The sequence below is a fragment of the Calliopsis andreniformis genome, chromosome 5, assembly GCF_051401765.1.
Source record: "Calliopsis andreniformis isolate RMS-2024a chromosome 5, iyCalAndr_principal, whole genome shotgun sequence".
Taxonomy (NCBI): domain Eukaryota; kingdom Metazoa; phylum Arthropoda; class Insecta; order Hymenoptera; family Andrenidae; genus Calliopsis; species Calliopsis andreniformis.
Window position 1 is genome coordinate 7,472,190 of NC_135066.1, and position 14,686 is coordinate 7,486,875.

The following is a 14,686-nucleotide window of genomic DNA, read 5'->3' on the forward strand; positions in this document are numbered from 1 at the left end:
TATGCGTACAAGATGGTTGTTATCTTCGTTTAAGGAGCAAGGAATTTACAATTCTATTACCTAGTCTGTTTTATTTGAAGATATGTAGTTTCGCGCGCAGTAACTCACTATGTAAGTGTAAAGATTAATTTATCTATAACGACTGCTGGGGATTATGAATTACAAAATACAGAAATGCGTGCATACTTACTTATATTTCATACTCAGAATTTATATTTCATAATTAATGTCAGTAGGTGCATATTCTACCTAAAAAACTAAACATATACTTAATAATATCTTTGTATTTCTAAGAAGAATGGAACAGAAAATACAGTTTCTAGTAATAGTACTACTCTGTATCATTATTGTTGACAACTTGGGGGAAATTGGACTTAAATTGTGTACATACTATAGTATTCTCATTGACAGAATTTTTTTCAATGAAAAAACAAAACTTCTCTACGTTGTCACCTACAGTGGTTTCTATTCAGCACATCCTTCAAACCATATCGTTTAACTCAACTCCCTTATACATTGTAATTCTACGAATTTTTAACCATAGTACATGTATATTCCTAAAACCCCAAAATCGATTTCCTAAAATTCGAATCTCAACAGTAAAAAACTCTCTTAACTTCTGTACCAAAACGAAAACAGAAAAAAAAACATAAAAGTGAGAACCAACGAAAGTTTCGTCGCGAACGCCTCGACGCTGCTATCAGAATGAACGTAACGGGTTAGCAGAATTGACATTCCGGTCCGTCGTTGGGCGATTCACGAGCTGCCGATCGATTGGTCAGCAAGACGATGCCGTTTTTCGACGAGGAGTTCGTCGCTGGCCTCGTCGCAAATCCGATTAACCTGACCCGGACACTGTAAACGGAGAAGCCTCGTGGCTTATTAATGGCCGACAGGAGAGACCACCGAGCCTGGCCTGTCTCGAACCGAAACAAGAATGGCCGAAAACACCGACGACGAGGGGGAAAACAAAGAAGGAGCGCGTCGTTCAGCTCGTATCGTTTAGCTTCTCGTGTTTTGCGAGCAAAGAAATCGGCAGAGACCGAGCTGCTCGGGAAACGATTATCGTCTGGCGTTGGCGAGAGGAAGGGGAGGCGTGGAATTCGTAATTCGACGAGCGTGACGCGGACGGAGGAACGACCGGTTGAAATTCGACGCTTTCCACGCCATGGAAACGCGCTTTATTCGCCGGCTGCACTTTTAGCCCGCACGCATGTGTGTACGCAAGGTCATTGACGCGGTACACTTTTATCGTTAAGCATAGCCGACGATGAGTGGTTTGCACGCGTTGTCGGATCCCATATTTTTCTTTCGCTCCTCGCCTCTCCGGCTCGCGTATCCTGCGCCACGTAATCGCCGACGATTTTTCCCTTTCGATTGCGGTCTCGTCTCGATGCTAGCTCGGTGATACAGCTGGCCAAAAAATACCTTGCGCTGGAACACAGGTGAGTACTACTATTACGTAGTAGACAATGTAATCTACGATTTTAGAGAAAAGAAAGATATGGGGGGAGAGGACATTTGAAACTTTTTCTGAGGACAATGTTGTGCAAGGTCAATGTGAAGGGTTGTTGAAAATTTCAGTCTTGTTTCAAGCGAATCTGTGAACAAATTGACTTGACAGGTTAAATGTCGTTTAAGTTACCGAATTTAACTAAGAGAGAAGTATATAAATTACTCATAATAATTTGAAATTGACTACCATTATCTACCTATTCAAAGGTTTTACAATTTCTCCATTTACGCTACAAGTGAGTTTGACATTGTGACAATATCTGTTTCAAAATTTCAATCATAATTCGTATCACGTGTGTGACCCTTGGTTATAAGCCAAGGGATTAAGCTCTTAACTAATACCAACTCTGTTGCTTATAGTAACAGAGTACATACTGTGATGCGCTGTTTCAGTCTTGAGTGTCCCAAACGTAAAAGCGATCGGAGATACATTGGGGTTCTCGAGGATCGGTATTCTGGCGCGTCGAAAGAGAGCTTTTCATGACCGAGTGCCTTTCGACGCGGCAGTGAATTCAAAATCGAAAGACGCTCGACCGCCTCCAGGAGAGGACGTGACAGGCAGTTGACTCGTATTCGGTGAGTGACCTGTAACCGCGTCCCAACGACGAGCAGCACCAAACATTTGTGCGTCTACTGCCCAGCCTGAAAATATCGTCCGACAAGTAGGCGCGGGCCCTGACCCTTCCCAACCAGCCCACGCGCCTCGCGTCCCCGCCGAAATTCGGCGTGCCTCTTAACGAGGTCAATTCAAGACGAACCGCCATTCACGACTTCAATCATCGTCTCGACCATCTTTCTTTTAATGCTCACTCCTTTTAATTATCTGCCACGGGCAAATATTTGACATTCTTTTTAAGCTGCTCTTTCTTGTAACATTATTGTAATTTAATTATCATAATTATGTGTAATTATCATAGTCCTAAATCAATTTATTATATAGGATTTTTTTAGGGAAAGTTTAATTTTATAAATAAATTTTTTACAAAGTTCAAGATTGGAATCTTCACTTTTAATTGTATTGAATTTTAATTTCTTAACTTCCTTTTGCACATTTCTGCATTTAATAATGTCGATTATTAAATTATTACATATTTTAGTATCGAGCAAATACAAATACACTATACACATGTTTCTTTAATTAAAATGAATTCTGATTCATACAGTTAAAAAGATCGTGAGAAAAGCGATTAGAAAAAACGAACTCCGATGATTCGCCATCCAAAAATCGGTTAAAAGCCCTAAGGGAAGGTTTCATCTCCATTGTCAACAGTATCTCGAAGCGAGAGGGTTTACGATGCGAGAGTTTGCCAGTTCCTGGTCACATTTTCTCGATTTCAGCCTGAAGGAGCCGAGATACTTGTTGCTCCAGATCGATCTCGCGTCCCGTGAAAACCGAATCGGTGAGACGCGACCGCGGTTTCGACGTCGAGGCTGGATGCGCTTGATTCGACGACACGACGACCACCGTCAAGGTCAAGGCTGACCCTCTCGAATGCGCAATTTTTGCCGTTCTCCCCTCGATCGAATAGTTGGGGACGCCTGCTGGCAGCTGTGTCGCGATAAAGTTTGCCATTTGCGATTACGAAAAGGGAGTGTGCCCGATGCAACGAACTTTCATCGCGTGACCACTTAAAAATGGACGACGCGATGTTAGGGGTATTGAATCGACGTGGACTATCCCAATCTCTTTTCCTTGCGTCTACAGTTTCATAAAGTGAGCGAAAAATATGCAAACAGAACGTTCTTAGAATTCGAAACAGTAAAGTTTCTTTGAGATGAACGCATCAGATGTTATAGATTGGCAAAGAGAAATTAGTATGTAGGTACTTGCGATTGAACTTTGACCTTGAATTGCTGTGGCCTTAGTGTTATAACGTAACGTATTATGTTAAGGTCATTGTCATTTCATTATACAGGCAATCCTATTATAACGCGATTAATTCGTTACATGAAAAGCGCATTATGAGAAACTCAGAATTAGTGTAAATCAGAGTAATTGGTACCGTGTTACATGGAAAAGAGGGGAATTCCTTATTAATTTCAACCGTGAAAGAGTATATATTATAGAGACATCACCTTTTAAGACTACCGCCCATCGCAATTTTTACTCTGCGTTACATGGGAACTGCGTTATAGGAGGGCTTATTATAGAATCGTAATTTAAATTAGAGTGAAACTAGACAACACGATTCAATTTCTGAAAAAAGAAAAACCATTGAGAAAATTATTGTCCAGTAATTTCTTATTTTATCTAACAGGATCAAAAACTCACAAACTCCCTGTGCAAAGTCTTAAATTCACACGTTCAAATTTTCTAAATATGTTGCACTTTTCGTGAAAATTAAATACTTTCAGAAATACTAATATTAAAGAACACATTCTCATATAAAAATACACATACCTATTATAGAAATAAATTGCCCTATAATAATATGCAGATACCAATTATTTGGACAACATACAGTAATTAATTATCGATTACTCAATTTGACGAAACACAGATCCCGATATATCCATCGACCAATCTTTCAATGTAAAGAGTTGGTCTCGCAAAGCCAGCAAGGGGAAAGAGAACGATTACGATCGCGGTAGCGTCGTTCACGAAGTGAACGAGAGCCTGCTGACCTCGATATTTCACGTCCGCTTGGTCGAAGTTCCACGATTTGGCAACGGCCGCGTCGCGATTGCGGAAATCGTCGAAAGTGTACTAACTTGCTTTCGCGACGTTTGGAAAAGCGTGGGGAAGGACTCTAGCAACGAGGCGAGCGTACAAACTGGCAAGAATTATCCAGTCGAACGGAAAACGTTGAAAACTTGACACATTTTTCGCGAAATCGCATCGAATGTATGAGAAGCACGTGAATGATTTTTTGAAGAAAAAGCGTCTCGAAGAATTTTCTAAGACAAATTATTGAGAACTTCGGAAGTGGTTTACTAATAGAAATCGAGACGAACTGAACAGTTTAGACTTTCTCACGAAGTGTCAATGCGAGAGTATAAGGTTCCAGGAGAATATTAGGCAGTCGACGTTACGTCTTCGAGTAGAAAACATCTAACAAGCAAAGTCTTTCTAGTAGAAATGTGCGAGAAGTGAAAATATCGGATTGGTTCGGGCGGAGAATTTTTCTTGGAATCGGGCTGGATTCTTAAAAATATCTCGGGACTCGAGAGTGTTAGGATTTTAGAAAATTTCAAGAACTCGAATCTCAGTGCAGATCTCTTTTAAATGTAGCTCGAATTTTCGATGTTTGAGGCGTTCTCGCATCCTATATACCCACTATAAAATTATAATATATAGGAGGGTGAAAATAATGCACCAAATATAATATTTCATTTGAAATGAGTCGCCTCGAAACGTGATTCGGGTTCTTGATATTCCCAAGAATCTCGACATCCTCGAGCCACGAGATACCTTCGGGATCCCAACCCGACTCGACCCGACCCGCCCCTAGCATCAGGTACCTGACAATTTTCGGGTCCCTCCACACCTCTATTTTCTACGCTTGAAAATATCTTCCAAGATTTCTGACACTCGCTTATATTAGGTCATCCTATAAGTAACGATACTTCTCATTTCACATTCTGTTTACATCAATAATAAAGTACCTCTTATCTAATTATTTTCAGCAGCATTGTTTATTAGATGACCCAATAAAAATTGATTCCACACGTGAAAACGAGAAAGAGGCATAGGGAGCCAGAAGAAAAGTCGTGCAGAAGGAGATATCACGAGAATTCGATAACAGCGCTTACGTCGGTGGTCGCAGAGTTGCACGGCGTGCACGCGAGCGCGAGCCAGCGAGCGAAGAGGGTACGAGCGTGTGCGTGCGCGTATCTCGTCTACGCACATGCACGTACGTACGAGCGTGCTGAATTATGCAGCCTGCATATTTTCCGGTCTGTTTGGTGGGTCTCAAAGCCTAGCCTGTAATCCAGCCAGTCTGCGTGCACACCGGGTGACTCGTCTACAGGAGGCCCGCAAAACGCGCGAAAATTTTTCAATTTCACAGCAGGCTGCCCTCGCGAGAGACCTCGCCGAGAGACGGGGTGACAGAGGTCGGGAGAGCGACGGAGGGACAGAGAGAACGAGAGGCGGGGAGACGGTTGGCAGACGAAAATAGAGGGAGGAAAATCTCCCTCGAGTAGGGGGAACTCGAAACCGGAAATGGAATAACCCCGGGATTTCTCGCGGGGAAGATTTCCGCGTGGCTTCGCATCTAGGCCTCGTTTTCGCGAGTATCCCTCGCGAGCGTCTCGAAGACGAAGCGCCTCGGTTGCTGGCCTCGAGGGGACTGACTTCATATCCTGGGACCACGTTTGTCACATTATTTTAAATGATTGTCAGAGACATGTTGAAACTGACTTTTTTCGAATAAGGTGGTTAAAATGCGTGAGAATGGTTTGCGTTATATGATAGTTGTAACTTTATTGTGCAGTAATAGAATTTTATTCGGCTGTACCCTTGGACCTTTACACATTGTAAATTCAACTGAGCCTGAAACCTAATTTTAAGTTAGTGCTTCTTTAAGAAAAATTCAATTATGGGACGTGAAATTCGTTCAGTTTTGCTGTACCTACATTCTTTTATGAAAGTACAATTTACACTATTTTATGCAACGTTTCCACTGACTTCAAGTCACACTTATAGTAACCCACTTTGACCCTACCTAAGATATGTCTAATAAATGACGCATGTAAGCTCTTCGCTCTAAATAGTTTCCAGTAACGATCTTCCAACGAGGCAATATTGTAACGTTGATTTCTAGATAAACTGAGGATACAAATTTCTACGCTACGACTCTCATTGCTTTTCCGCCAGCCCTCATACACTTATTTCACTGGCGTCGCGGGAACGCAGCGAGAGAGCGATTTTATTTCCGCGATTTCGAGCAGAGAAGTGGACCTCTCTGTTCGCGGCACGATATCGGGAACAACGTTCGAGCGTCTCTGTTCGGAGTACAAACAAGCCCCGAAGAGCAAACGGGCAATTTACGATGCTCCACGGTCCAGTTCGTTACACGAGCGATTAGACTCGTCAAAGCTCGGCCTGGATGCAGCCGACGGCTTTTCGTAGGAGTGCCCCGTCGTCTCTCGCTGCCGGCAATTAACCGCCCCGAGCGGTGCAAGACGCCTCTTACCTGTCAACCAGCGATAATAATTGCCACCAACCCCGTTTCTCGAGTGCCAGTCCTGATACTGCTCTCTATTCGCCTACCTCCGTGATTCTACCAAGGTGTCGACACTCGAAAACCTGCCCCGATTAGACTTTTCCCTTTCTCCAACCGCCCATTTCGTGACTATTTCCTTCCTTCCAGTTCCTATGTGCTATCAACCAGCGAGGAGCCTGGAAGGTAGAAGATAGCCCGAGGAAAGTGTGGCGGAGACTTAATAACCGAAGAAATAAGGAGAAAGAGGATTAGTTTCTTTAGTGGAAGTTTTGTTCCCAATCTGTTGATGGGTAACGACGTTTCCTGAGTTTGCAGTGGTGAGTCTCAGAATTGAACCAAATATTGAAGATCATTAACAAATAGGTATTCATGTGAGGGTAAGGAGTGTCACTATAATACAATTGAAACGTGGAGTTGAGGAACAATGCAAGTCTAAGATTAGCCATTTGTAACATCTTTAATATCTAAACCCTAAAGCCATTGTGTATAAAGACGATATTATACTTCGCTGACTTTTCATGGCTCTGTCTGCGTTGTTCTGCCCACAAATTAGCTACGAATCCCTTTCTGATCTAAGAAAAGATGGATCATAGGGAGGAGATTATACTAGAGTCAGGACTCGAATTCCTTTCGCTGAACTTCTCGTCCCTGCACAGTACGCGCCTCTCGGAATTTCGTGGAAACCTCTTCGCGCGCAGCCTCTTGGCTTTTAAGCACTCGACACGGTTAAGGCAGCGGGCTCCATCGGCAGCCTATCGAAGAAGGGATCAGGTAATTAGCGGGAAGCTAAAAAGTGCGAGCAGCCTGCGTCGGTGGTTCGGTGCGATGACCTCGCGCGCAGGGGTGAGTGTTCAGGAGAAACTGCATGAATCGAACCGGGATGTTCTAGCGCACCCTCCGTGTTCTCCGACCCTTGATCAATCTCTGACCACCGCTCGTTCCGTTCCTCTGTAAACCCTTCCGATGGATGAAAAATTAACGAGCCTCGTTAACGGGCGACGAAAATTGTACATTCACGCATATTCGTACAGCGCCGCGGCATCCTAACGATCCACTCGGAGATCTTAATTAGTTAAGTCTCGCTCAACCGCAGGACAATTCCTTCCCTCTTGCGTTCCAGAATCCGATACGTTTCATAATGATGCCTCGATACGAGCTCTCGATGATACACTTATGTTTCCTTAGATGTTCTTTCATGTTAGAGAAATCTGTATTTTGTTCTTATTACAGCATCGCAAGAAGATCGTCATGAGTTCATACATGGTATGTTCCGAGACAAGTGTCTTAAATTTTAAGGGGTATTTCCATATGCTAAAATAAGGAGAAAATGAGGATAAACGAAATTGCATTCCAGGTTTTCTTTTTCAAGTTATTAATTGTTGAAAAAGCGCCTAAAGAACGCGTGAAATGTGTCTGGCCTGGGACTTATTCTACTGATTTTTCTGTGTCTGACTCAGAATTTATTCTACTGACTTTTCTGTTTCTCACTCCAGCCTTATTCTATTGACTTTTTTGTGTCTGACATTTCATTATCACGCTTGTAATTACTTTCATATTCAACAAATAGTGTTTTTACCGAGTATTGCAACTTTATTGGCCACTACTGTAAATTCTAACTGGACAAACGGATCTTAGAAACGAGTTTCTCACATTATCAGAGCGTCTAACCGATTCCAATTGTGTAGTCGTATCAAGATAACACTGTGATTGATTTCAAATCGTGAGCTTGTACAGAAACAGTGCTGTATTAGTCACGACGCCGTCCGACGCGATGTTCCGTTAGCTTGCAATATTGTTTCCCTAGAAGCAAGTCACAGTTTCGTTTTTTTGTTGGAAATTCAGGTTGCGCTACAGCAGCCTTCAGCGGTTTCGGTCTGATTCGAGAAGTAGTTGAATGTGAATGAGCGAGCCACGCGAGTCAGTTCAAAGCTACAGACCGTTCGTTTCTTCGGACTAGCCCCAATTTCATCGCGCACGCAGGTTTTTCTGATAACGCTTCGCGCGTGGTTTGTTGGCTTGGAAATCGAGGTCGTGGAAAGGCATGGTTGAAATTCTAAGGATGGTTTTACTTTTGATCAGAAATAGCTGCTTTTTGGTTGGATGGAGGGACCTAGAATTTATTGATATTCTCGTTATGATAAATATGTATTTGTGCCTTTAGGAGTACGATACCAATCGAATGAAGATTTGTTTTTCTCCCGCGATAAGAGTTGCTCAGCCATACCATAGGGTGAAACGAATTATAAAGACAAAATTTGGTTTCATTATTTATCATTTCTAATGGTGGATGAAGGTTCTTTCCTATTTCCATAGGGGATAACTAGATTTTCCATTTTATCTGTGAGTATCTGAATATGATAAAAAGATTTCTGAGATACGATAAAATATTAAAAAATGATTATATTTTTATTTATTGTATGTAGTTTTTTTTAACTGTTTATTTCTTTTTGTACTCTCACCTAAAATCACTTCAAATTGCAATGACATTTTATAGTCTCACATAATCGTTTAAAAGTATGGAAAGAATAATTTTGTAAAATGTACGCGCTCAAAAAATAAAACTGCTTCCCTGCATGAATTTCAACTTGATAGAAAAGATGATAGATTATTCTTTCTCTCGTAGACCAAACACAGATTTTTCATCGATAGCTAGCGAGCCGTTTTTTAAAATGACCGGCAGTAAAAAGCAAGGCATCGAAACCTCTCGTGAAATCGATAAACCGCATCTATTAGTGATGATTGTGGTTTCAAAGTCTTCGAAAAAGCAGGGTACGCGAGTTGGTCGTTTAAAATTTTAACTTCGCCCCGCCGATTCCACCCTACCAACCACCCCTATCCTCCCTGTTCCTTTTGCTCGCCCTCCCGCGGCCGACATCAACCCAATAATTAGTATACCTGCGAACGAACAGAAGGGGATGCATCGAGGTTCTTCAATGGAATACTTGTAACCGTTCGTCTGGACTTTTCCTGCCCCTGTTTTCCACCCCCGTTGCTTTCCTTTGCAATGACGCTTAATTGCCGACGTTTATTGCCTCTCAAAGCGATCGAGAAATAGTCGCGCCATCCCGTTTTGAAGACTTCGCCGGACCAATCAGCGCTCTTCGCGTTGCTCGTTCTCGTCGATGAAGAACCGCGAAACATCCTCGCCCTCTCGCAAATCTATTCTCTTCGTTTCCATCCAAATCGGTACTGTTCCTCAGTAATATTATTTCAACATGTTTAAAGAACTACATATTTCTAACTAAAATCACTAAATAACTAAATGGTACAAATGCATTTTAAAATTGACAAGTTATTTAGTACACTTTTCCTAAGTATGTAACTTGGCGTACACTATACTTAGGCATTTGATAATAAAATCTGAAAAAAATCGGTACAACACGCGTCGTATCTGAGTAGTTAGAATTTCAAGTAAACAGGAACAAAAAAGTGGATTTTCCGAAACCGTGAGGGTGGTGTATCCATTAACTCTGCGCTCTTGACGAAGAAAGCGAAATCCGAGGGTCCGAGGCGACAGAATTTCATTACGGAAATGGAAGCGGATTAGAACTGTGTTGTGGCAGCCGACGTCGCGGCGTCAACGCGACTTGGAATCTTTGGGCGAGTGTGCACAGACGTCCTCGCGTCACGAAAACGGAATGCCTCGTGATTATTTTGCAACCTGCCTCGAAATCGTCCTAAATTCTTTGCGAATAATTCGCGAGTTAGGAATCGAAATACCTCGAATATATTTTCGGTGACAACTATAACCTCGTTACATGAACGCCAAACTACAATTCTTGGTAAATGGATATAAATTTTAAAAGCCTTTAAGATATACGCTATCAGACGTTTTTAAGACGTCCAAAATATGTCGTAAGACGTTCAGGCATAAAATGGGCATACGAATTGTACACAGTTCGTTCTTTTATTAACGTTACACATTAATTGACAACGTTGGATAAAACGGTGTTACGCAACCTCGTTGCCCGTTGTAGGATGCATTACGTAAGCTGGTTATGGATACGATTTGCATTCAGCCGACACGAGGTGTCGGCGAAACGCATCCCCCTGGGCAACGCGACGATAGAAATGTCGAAAAACGGGACGGAGAACGGCGACAGTATCGAGCGCCCAATCCATCGATCGATCGAGAAGAGAGGGATGAACGCGAACGTCGATTAATAAACGAGCGTCGTGGTCCTTAATTAAATCACTCTTCGTTGTCGTCAGGAAACGACGTTCAAATTTCATCGCGGTCGATTAATAAATGACCGTAACCGGTTGCTCGAGAAAACTGTCGACTAGTGGTAATCCGTGTAAAAATTAGCCTGACCTTATCGAGGAAGCTTCCTTGTTCTAAATCCTGCTCGAACTGGCTCGCTAATTGGCCCGAATTTGGCGGAAATCGTTCGAAAACAGTCGACCGAGTTCCCCTAACTTTGCCCCTAGACAAATTCACTTCGATCGTCGACTATTTACATCGCTCTCCCTCTTTCTATCCCTCGTTCTATTTCTCGCCCGTGGGGTGCGTAATTTTTTAGTAGTTCCTAATTAATAACTGATTGACAGCTCAGCGTTCTTCCGCCCCTAACCACGGCTCCTTTTTCACCCCCTTTGTTCCAGAAATCCGTCTACCCAGACTATCGCTCTTTCCCGACACCTCTCGTGCACTGCCACGTTAGCTGGCTCTCTGTCTCATCTTTCCTGTCACTTCTCCCTCGCTCGCCCTTAAGTCCTTCCCCCTTTCTCGTTCGGTCCCAGAGGCCAACCGACGAACCCATCATTCGGCATCGATTAATTCGTTCCGTTTCCAAGCAGCCGCATCTCTCTGTCCCTCTTTTCTTTCGACGTCATGACGACGTCGAGGCGCTCCGATCGCTAGGTTCTGACCGAACGGAGGTCCTGAGTAAAAACTGTGATATTCATGGTGGTGAAGGAGGCCAAACGGAAGAATCTCTTGGTTAGGTACGATGTCTATTTCAAGATGTTGTCATATAGCATTTTTAAATTATCGAATTCGTATGTGTTCAAATTTTTGAACTTCTTTTTAACTTTTTAAAAATTCAAATTTTCAAATTTTTGAATATTCAATTTACAAATTTTCGAATATTCAAATTTTAAACTTTTCGAATATTCAAATTTACAGTTTTCGAATATTCAAATTTTAAACACTTAAAATATTCAAGTTTACAAATTTTCGAATATTCAAATTTTTTAATAACAATTCAAGTATTCAAATTCCAAAATCTTCCAGTATGGAAATTTTCTAATCCTTCAATATACAGATTTCTTAATTTTTACATTTGTAAATTCGGATTCTCATATTTTCAAATAAGTGATCAAATTTTCAGACTATCAAAATCGTTTAATTCCTTACAATTCCAAGGATCCAATTTCTAAACAGAAGTTTTGTACCGCTTCACGAATAGTTCTTCGTGCAAATCCAAAAACCATAGCCGTTAAAGTACCCTCTGTATCTCAGCGAGTGAATATCTCTCACACATCACGGTCATTCGTTACACAACTGTCAATTAGAAGTAAGAACCCGCAGTAGTCTCTCCGTCGTAGCTCAAAGAACGCTGAAAGACACTTCCCGTCTCGGCCGTCGACAGCCGCTCGAGTTCGCTAATTTAATAAATAATTCTCGAGTCGATCGATCGACGCTCATTACAGACAAGTCGGCGATCAAGCAGTTGGCGTGAACGAGGTCCCTTAAACGTTTCATTACGACAATTCGAAAGAAAGAAGAACGTCACGGGCCGTTTCAAGGAAGCAATTAACGTCGCGGCGAGCAGCGGTCCGTGAAAGTTTCGTTGAGTCTCTTTGAGGCGCGCTGGATTCCGCGTGGCGATGAAAAAAATAACGCCAGAGGGGCGGTTCGAGTCTTGAGGTCGTTTCGGCGATCCCCTCGACGTCGACTCAGGCTCAGCTCTAATGGAGGAAAAAAAAAAAAAGAAAGAAAGAAAAAAGAAAATGAAACAAGAAGTAGCAAAAGCGCGGGGATCACCCTCTCTCTGGCGTGCGCGAATTCGAACTCTCGCTCCGAAAGCGCGTTTCAATCCGTGGATCAAGAAGAACGGGATAAGCGCGATTCCCGTTCGAGTTTATTTACGTCGCGGAAGCGAACCTCTCGAAGGAGTGAAAGCCGCGGCGCGGGTGCTCGAGGAAGGGAGAGGGCTCGAAAGACAGCTCGCGGGGCCCGGTTCGCGGATAGGACCGAATTCGAAATTTTCCCGATGAATTATGCGGGCTTTTTCTCGGCGCCGCGGTCGACGTGAAAGCCAGCCCCTCCTGGCCAGGGTGTATTCAGAGGATCATAGAAGTACGGAACGAATGCGTGCACGCACGCATGCACGCACGTCGGCCTGCCTCGCTCGCTCGCTCTCTTCCTCCTTCTTTCGATAAACATCTCCCTTCATCTGCGCCGCGTTTTCTCTCCCGCTCACCTGCCGCCCGCGCCGACTTTCTCTGTCCGGCGAACGCACGGAGAGGGCAGAGAACGTAGCGAGCGATCAAATAAAAGCCCGTGTTTTCCCCGATATTGAACCCTAAGCTAAGCCTAACCTGCCCCAACCTCCGCCTACCGCAACGTGGCCTGGCGTACAGCGCGTAGGGGAGTGCAGAAGGAGCGAGAGAGAGAGAGAGGGGCCGGAGGAACGCTCGCAGGAGGGGGGGAAGTAGGTGTGCGGGGGTGGCAGGTAGGGGGAAGCCACCCCAACTGCGGTCGTTGACCCCACGCACACCCCCAGTCCAGCCCGAACCCACCCCTCAGGGCCGACGACACTGGTGCCGTCTCACGGAAAAGTATTGCACTCGCATTGCAACCCCCTTTCAGAACGTCCCTCTGTCTCCTCGCTCTCTGTCGCCGCCCTTCTTCTCTCCCTTCTTCCTTCCTTCCTCTTCTCGCTCACAGTCCTCCTTTCTCTTGCTCTCTCTCTCTCTCTCTCTCTCTCTCTCTCTCTCTCTCTCTCTCTCTGTCGATCTCGCTCTTCCTCCCGTCTTCTCTCGTCTTTCCTCGCCCTTCAGGACCCTACCTCCTTCGCCCTCCTTCTCGCGTGCCGACTTTCTCGTCCTCGCGCTTTTTCTTCGTCGGCCCACCCTGGACCCTGCTGCTCGTATCCCAGGATAACGACGCCAAGGGAGGACTTCAGGTGTGCCGGGACAAGCCGTCAATCTCTCATCGATTCGAACGATTTTTCAACGCAGGCGTCTTTGGTCTACCTCGAAATCGAGAGGTTCGGAACGAGGAATGACTTTTGTCACATTTAATAGTTTCTTAACTGTTTAGCGACGACTTTATTTGGAATTATATTGCAGTAACAGAAATTAGTATTTTGCTGGGTCCATGGAAGACCCCAATGTGCTATTCGAGGGTTAATTAAAACCAGGCGAGCTGTCAAACTTACGTGATTATAATTTCTAATGAGACACATTAGTCTTACAAGAAAATGAATTCGTTCCCATATTAATAACCACTTACGAGAAATTAACGCAAAAATATTGAAAACAAATATGTAGATTATACTAATTTATTATACTATAAAGCCAGACTAAAATAATCAATTTTTCTGTTCTCTTGTAAAGTTTGATTCTTGTCACATACACCATCCTGTATAAACATTTCCACCCTTTCACGTTATTACAACATATAAAACGCACCAAGTAAAATATAGTATTGACTACAAGCCTCATCTCACACGATAATATAAGGTTTACAAATACCGATGAAAGTAACATCTGATAGCAATTAATATAAATAAAACAGTATAGGTATTTCATGAATCTCGAATAACGTGAAAGCGTCCACATACTTACGCGCCCTAGCATACACAGCATTGAAACGAGGGTACCAATATCCTGTGACCACCCCTTAATTGGTCCTAGCCTCCGCTTCTGTCTTTGATTCTAGACTGCAGTTCCTGCGGAGGCCCGTCACCACGTAAAACCGACGATCCCTCTCACCCCCGTTGTCTCGCACACACGTACTCGCGCATCCACGCATCGGGTCTTACATTCCGCTT

General features: G+C 43.5%; 1 long non-coding RNA gene across 1 annotated transcript in view; it reads right to left on the bottom strand.

Annotated features, from left to right (window-relative positions):
• Positions 1–1,084: 1,084 nt before the first annotated feature.
• Positions 1,085–14,686, bottom strand: part of LOC143179233 (uncharacterized) — a 33,272-nt gene continuing 19,670 nt past the window's right edge. The window contains exon 3 of the long non-coding RNA XR_013001920.1: positions 1,085–1,434. This is a non-coding gene — a long non-coding RNA (uncharacterized LOC143179233). The remainder of the gene's footprint in view (positions 1,435–14,686) is intronic.